We start from the raw sequence: 8,339 nt of genomic DNA on the forward strand, positions 1-8,339 counted from the left end.
GCAGGAAATCAAAGTTACACGCCAATGAATTAACTCAAAGGTACTTACAATCGTTGTTGTGACCAAACTGCGAACCAGATCCCTCTGGTGTCACGCTAGGTGATAATTACAACTCCGCACTTATCAAGGCAACTTTACAATAACACTCAAAGAAAATTGATATTTATATATATATATAGCCAAACTCAAGTGGCGTATCAAAGAAAGTTTATTAGCAACAAGCACACACCCTGCTCGTACAATTGTTTATCCACGTCTGACCATGGCAGCACGTGAATTTCATGCCGGCACCTAGGCCGACGACATTTTGTCGTATATCTCACTTTGACCAATGGAGATATACAACTGTCGCATGTTATTTCTTTACAGTACCATTAACGTTATACATAACTTTGGCCGTGTAATTTATCAAGTTCCCGACGCTAAACGACCAATTGTATTTTTCATAATTAATTCTTAATATTATTTACCGATAAATTAATCAATGATTTATTCATAAAACTAGTAAATTTATTTATAATGACTAAATTTACGGATGCCAACTGTTGTGTTGACGCGCATGCGCCAACCAATTCAAAATAATCATAAGGACATAAATGAAATGCGTACTATCTTCCCCAGCGCTACAAAAATCCAAATATATGCTCCAATTCATCAGTGGAATCTCCTGCTTCAAATACAATTTATACCTAAGAAACCAATAAAGTATAATTAACGCAATAATTAGATAAAATCTTACATATAAACAAACAATAATTATAATGGCAATGTCGGATGAGACGTGTGAGCAGCGTGTGCTGCCCTTTATTGCTCACTGACCTGATGTGAGACTGCCGCGATATCTAAATATCGTGACAAAGTGCTTGATACTCAACGCACATTCGCGTCTCGCCGGTTTTTTTTTCGCACAAATAATATTGGACTCGCGAAAGGTGAATTGAAATCACGAATTATATTATTTTCCTTTAATTCATCTATGATTTCACGCACCTTTTCACGCTCCGCATACGATAGACGATAGGGTTTATAGGAGACTACCAAATCATTGGCTAACTCGATATTAATCTCGGCTGCTTCTGTTTTATCAATTTCTGCCACATTAAATGCGAAATAGTCACGATAATCATTTATGAACTCTAATAGTCGCTTCTTGTCCCGTTTAGACTTTTTTTCATTCTTTAAAACATCATTCATATCTCGGATTTTTCCTCGGCCCGAATAGAAAATCTGTCTTTTATTTTTTTTTCGTTAACTGTTTCCTCTGGAGCTTTTTTCGCATGTGTTATTATTTTACCTTTTTTGATAGTTTATAGCTTATCAGATAAATCAACTATCGGCAACTATTCTGAGTTTGTGCTGAGTATGCATCGTGGTATGCAGTGCTCTTTTCCAATTTTCCCGCGTACGCTAAGCTCTACATATGTCACCAAAATAATTGTTACTCACTCATACCTGGACATCCGCAGCATGCCCTGACGGTATAACTACCGTCTCCGGAGCCGTTAATAGAGTCTTCCTTAGAGGGAGTCAATCCAACTCCGGCAGAGTTGCGGAGGTGTTGTCAAACACCCGCAACTTGTCTTCTCGCTGCACCATAGTAATACTTGGTAAGCACAAAAATGGCTTTCCCACGATAAGGGGCACTGTTTGTAGTTCTTTTGGAACCACATGTACCTCTGCTTTGGCTTCAGCTAGGTCAATTTTTATTGTTGTTCTAGTGACACCGTGAGGTTTTACCACACCTCCATACCCACGTAGAGTCGTGTCCGTCGGCTGCAGTTTCAGCTTCAATCTATCAGCATCAGATTTCCGCAGCGTGATGCAGTCGCTTCCGGAGTCGATAAACGCTCTCAAGGCTACTATTCCTATAGTAGCTTCTAGGAATCGTTGATCCTTGTGCACTGGAGCACTACCAATACTCAGGACTCTCTTCTCGTTATTTCCTGAGTCCGACTTTTGGCAACGGTTGGCAATGTGCCCATACTTCTGGCATCTAAAGCACTGGATGCCCTTGGGTCGATTTGAATTTGACGTACCGGGACGAGTAGGCTCACTAGGAGTCCTTGCTAACCCTCGAACTCTACCTCGCCCAGCTTCTTAATTTTTCGGCTCTTCTCCACGTCCTGGAGCTGGAGAGGGTACGTGCGCAGCAAGAGTACTTGCAAATGGCCGGCGAGGCTTCTTCGTAATCTTCGACTCTGCTCAGGTGAATGCGAAGATCTTCCGGTGTTTGAAACTCGAATTGGCTGATTGCCATTCTCAGGGCGTTGTCCTAAGTTCCTTGAGCGATGCAGTCCACCGCTCTGTAACCAGTCATCTCGCATGTATCGATCGACGCAGCTTTGGCGAAGAATAACTCCATCATGGACTCATCCCGCTTCTTCTTACGCTGCATCATCGCCATCAGGCGGTCTGAATACATGGTATGATCCATGAATGCGTCTTGAAGTTTTATCTTCCACTGGTTTCACGTGAACGCAATGGTTGGTAATCCACGGTACCATTCACCGGTTGTACTCTTAGATTATCTAACGCATAACACAATGTCGTCGTATCTGACCACCCATAGATTCCCTGGAGTTCCTCGACCTTGTGAATCTACGATTCGATGGACTGACTTTTTACTTTGGGATCAAAGAGGGGAATCAGTTTCTTTTCCTCTAAACCTCGAGGGTGACCCGAAGCGTTAAAAGATCCTTCTACGGAGAATGGTCTGGGTTTTTGAATTTTTGAATTTTTAACAAAAATTAGAAAAGTGTACCGGCTAATTATTTAATACCCAAACACTTAACAATGCATGCGATGCATTAATAATTTTTTTTTTTATAATTAGAAAAATATGTTCGCTAATTAATAATTTTTGTCAAAAAATTAGAAAAAATTTTCAGCAAATTAATAATTTTTCTAAAAAAATTAGAATTTATTTTTAATTAATTACTAATTTTTCTAAAAAAAATTAGAATTTATTTCCAGCTAATTACTAATTTTTCTAAAAAATTAGAATTTATTTTCAGCTAATTACTGATTTTTTTTTTTTTAAGAATTTAAACTTATTTTCGGCTAGCTATCAACTTATCAGACAAATAAGGAGTTTTTTTCTGCTTATTGTTTAGTTTTTCTGAAAAATGAGACATTTGTTTGCATTGAAAAGTAATAAACTTCCGCAAATAATTTGAAATTTCTTCCACATACTATTAATCTTCCACTTGAAATGAAGTATTTCCTTCTGTAATAACAAGAACAAATTTCTATATTGCGTTGGTATTTCCAATTCTGGTTAATATGTCTTTATCATAATGAATTATTATAATAGTTAAAAAATAGTAGAACTAATGATGGCAAGTCAGATTCAAAGTATTTTAATATCTGATAATAAATGAATTATTTTTTTAGTAATTAAAATCCTTAGTAAAAATAACAGATTTGAATTGCAACTTTGCTAATACAATTAATAGAAATATCAAATATTTGGCAAATAACTATTGAAATAGTTAAAAAATATTATATTTCAGATTAGGATTAATGATAGCAATTCAGATTCAAAGTATTTTAATATCTGATAATAAATAATTTACTTTCTTAGTTATTTAAATCCTTAGTAAAAATAACAGATTTGAATTGCAACTTTTCCAATACAATTAATAGAAATATCAAATATTTGGCAAATAACTATTGAAATAGTTAAAAAATATTATATTTTAGATTAGGATTAATGATGGCAAGTCAGATTCAAAGTATTTTAATATCTGATAATAAATAAATTATTTTTTTAGTTATTTACAGAGTTCCATTTACAAAGTATACCAGTGAATGCCGAACCGATTTAGAATTACTTAACTTATACCCAATAGTAAAAGATATTTTTAATAAATATAATACAATTATACCCTCGTCGGCACCTGTTGAACGGTTATTCAGTTACGCTACAATGTTTAATTTGCTAAAATACAATAGGTTAAGTGACGATAACTTTGAAATGAGAATAATGATGAAATGCAATGCAAGCATTTCAAAAAAAATACATCCGAAAAAATAGCTGCACCCGAAAATATAGTTCACGCTACCTAATAAATGATCTTGTTGAAACGGCAGCTATTAATTGTAGTATTGAGGGGTTCCTCATCATGGTTTCCTACTTCTCATTTAATTAACATAGGGAAATTTGTTTTTTGAACTTTGGAATTTTATCACTCATTAATGAATCGCAGTATTGAAAAAATCAATAAGCCCCTTTGTTGGAAATTGAACGCTCTACAAAAAATGTCTCTTATAATTATTTGATAAATTTAATTTTTCAAAAGTTATTCAAGGTCAGAGTTTTATTTATTGTAAATTTGACTACTATTTAAATAAATTTGTAAAACTATCAGACATTGTAAAATGTTACAGGACTTTTTTCGTACATCATTTCATTTTCTACCACGCATTATTTATAAACTTTTCAAAATTTCTAAAAGTTCTTTTAGTATTTGCATTTAAATTTTTGTTTATTTCAAAGAATCGTATTCTAGTCGATTTAAATTACTTACTTTCAAAATTTAAATGCAAGTAAATAAAGAAATTTTAAAATTTTGGAAACCAATAGAAATAATTTGTAGGAAATAAAATGACCAACAAAAAAGGCCAGTAACATTCTGTATAAGTCTATCAGACTTACTGATAGTTCCACCGAAAAAGTCGAATAGTAGTGAAATTTACTATAAATTAAACTTTGACCTTGAATAACTTTTGAAAAATGAAATTTACCGAATAATGATAAGAAAAATTTTTTTTAGAACGTTTAATTTCCAACAAAAATGTCTATTGATTTTTCCAATACTTTGATTCTGTTATGTCCGCTGCTTAAATTTAAATTGATTATCCGGGATTTCTCCCTTTGGTAGCGATAGAAAAATTTAGACGAGCGATTTGGAGGTTGCGGACAACATTAAAAAATACGAGGAAGAGGTATCTTCCTATAATTTATTATTTATGGTGGATCTTTTACTTCGAAGTAAGAACCCAAACGTCTCCGAAGAGACTGGTGATCTTGTGTTGAACCAGTTATCTTATGAAAGAATAGAATGTAAATCTTTCACCTACCTTTCGATGTTTCTTTCTTTCTAGTCACGGCAGGTTAGATCCCTCCAGAACGTTGCAGCTCACTCAGCTTCCTCCTGTCGGATTTGGTTGGATGGGCGCGGCTGGGGTTGTAGGATGTAAACTTATGTGCTACTCTCGAATGAAACTCGGAAGGCTGAACTTATGGTTTTTCTGCTTTTATTTCTGATTTAGTTACAATACACTTGTACACTGAATCCTTTACACTAATTTTTAACAATTGATATTTTTAAGATTATTGATTATTTACGGAAATTTTATAGGATTTTTATTTTATTTTCAATGCGTCCTTGTTACACACCCGAGAGGTGATTTTATGCGCAAAATAACTCAGACCGAGATGGAATCGCAAATACACGTGATTTGCGTCACTATTTCAATCGGACCGGAAGTTTCTATTAATCTGTGAGGATTTTTAATAGATAAGAAGTCGATTATTGCTTTTCCAACGCCTTAGCGGAATCCTGCAATAATTGACTGCTAAAAGATGTCAATTTTAGAATGCCTTATTGATTATTCAACGCCAAAGCGGATTCCTGCAATAAGGTTTAATTAGAAAAATATTAAAGATCCTCTTATTGACTTTTCAACGCCTGGGGCGGAATCCTGCAATAAGAGTTCAGGAAAGTTCGACGTTCGAATATTCGCGGACCGTAAGTTAGAAGAACCGACTAGCCCTGAGCTATGGGTGCTCAGGCTTTTTATAAACTTTGATTTCGCGATTGATGGGGAATTTTTAATTATTGTCATTGGTGGAAGGTGACGACAGTTTATTAATTGTTCGTTCGTCTTATTGCAGTTATTCTCCCACTATTCTTTGTCGCATAAAAAGGTGGAAAAGCTGACGCTGCGTTTTCGCGCGCTTTTGAAAAGAAGAGCTCTGTAATAATTATTTTAAATAATTATTAGAATAAAAAAAAAAAATTATTTGGACATAACAATTCACTAATGAGTAATGAAATGTGAAGCTTGAAAAAAAAAAAAATTCTATGTTAATCAAAAGGTAAATAGATAATCGCGTTCAGGCACCCATTAATATTAAAATTGAGAGTTGTTGTTTCAACAAAGACATTTTTTCGATATGCCGAACAATATTTTCAGAGTACTTGTTAAAAAAAAGAAATACTCAATAATCTTTTATACCGCCTAATGCATACAATTCTATAAATAAATTATTATGTTTTGTCTTTATTAAACTAAGTATAAATTGTTTGATGGTTTTTGTTTCTATTGATTTCCCTTGACTATATTTTCATTACAGCTGATATTAAAAATTTTTGTATGAGAAAAAGTTGATAAGTATTTAAGAATTGTTTATTCTGGTGATTTTTAATTTTTCTTAAAAAATCACTTATCTACAAAAGTTTGAGACATTATGCTTCCCTAGACAATTAGAGGATAACCTGAAGTGTTTTGTTAGCTTGAGACGATCTTCGCTTGAGAGGGCTCTGAATTCTGGACAGGAGACAATGTAGTGATTATTCTGACAGTAACAGCAGGTATTATTCAAATCGGAAATGAAATCCATTGCTCGTTCTGTTGGTTGAGATGTCCGAGAATATTGGAATTGCTCTGAATGAGCGTGATTCACCACTGTAAGAGGCTGGGTAGGAGATGGTGGTACGGTATCTTCTCTAACAACGTGTGATCGTGCTCGCTGAGATGTCTTCGAAGCAGCTGATTTGTATGCCTTCTGAGATAATTGAATTGATGACATCTGCTCTTCCATGTTCTCAAGACCCCTAGCAGTTCCAGTTAAGAAAGTCTGAAGGTCTTCGAAACTGGGAAATTCTGTGAAAGCTCCCAATTTCATCTCCCAATCCTCTCTGCTTTTTAAATCGAGGTTATGTACAATGAGATGGACTAGTAAGAAGTTCCAGTGTTCTACTGGAGCTCCTAAAGCTTTGAGCTGACTCTTCGCTGAGGATACAGTATTGAGAAGACCATTTAATGCTGCTGCAGATCGGTTTTCAATTTTTTAAATGGCTGTCAGCTTCTCGAGATGTCGAGTGATGAGAAGTCCTTCATTTTCATATCTCTTGGTGATCAGGTTCCACGTTGTGGCGAACGAGTCAGACGAGATCTTGAGATCGGCAATAAGCTCTAGGGGTTCTCCTTCAAGACTGCATCGAAGATAATGCATCTTCTCCACAGCGGAGATGGCTTGTTGAGATCCAACTACTGAGACGAAGATGGAGATCCGAGAATGGTCTCCAATCAGTTGCTTTGCCTGAGAATCTAGGTATTGAGATGCCAGGTAATGATGGACGTGAGTGATGATCTCCAGGAAGACTCACGTCAGCAAGAGCTGCTCCAGTAGGTGGATTGGCAGCTTCCAACTCAGCAATTGGTGCCTTCAAGGCTGATTTGGCGATTACGAAGTCTTGCATGGCCTTTTCATAGATCTTATTCTTAAAGTAATCGTGGTCAGGAGAGATATCGACTCTAGATGAGGTCAGTTTTTCATGATCCCATTCGAACTTAGTCCAATTTTGTTCCAACATTTCTTGTGTTGATTTAGCCGTATGAATACTAGCGACGGGTATCGACTCATTGACAACCTTCGAAGCAACTGAAGAGATGTACGTGGATCTGCTGGCTTGCGTTTGCAACTTTCCAGACGAGGACATCGTAATTATTTATCAGAGATGACACGTAAATAAACACTGCCTCTTTAATGGAACCTAAAATAACTACACTGAAATTTAATTCGCACTACAGGTCCATTAAATTTCACTACACTAGGGCAGTATCACGTTCTGGATACTCCGCAATGTCTTAGTGGTGTAGGTGTTTCACTATATGCAGTGTCGCTGTCACGCAATATACTTGAAGTTGCAACAGATTTGACCTTAAGTTACCTTCGATCCGGCTCTAAGGACCATAAAATGATCGAGAAGATACTATACAATACTGGTGGATCGGTAACTTAGGTTATATAATTTGTTGCAAGTTCACTTTCTCACTTAACAATAAATAGATGTACTCTTTATTTAAAAGTAGATGATATTTTTACACTGTTTAATAACTTAGAATATTAATACAACTGATTACAAGTAGTTTATGAAAAAATCACAAAAAAATAAACATGCTTTGCGCGTGTCCTTAAACACGAACTACAAGATTGAGATGCCTGTTAAACTTAATATGAACGAGGAAAATAAACCAAATAATAATAACGAGATTTGACTGAGATGTAACTGAAAGAATACTATACACTTGACAAAAAATACGTAATA

The sequence above is a fragment of the Microplitis demolitor genome, chromosome 9, assembly GCF_026212275.2.
Source record: "Microplitis demolitor isolate Queensland-Clemson2020A chromosome 9, iyMicDemo2.1a, whole genome shotgun sequence".
NCBI classification, from domain to species: Eukaryota; Metazoa; Arthropoda; class Insecta; order Hymenoptera; family Braconidae; genus Microplitis; species Microplitis demolitor.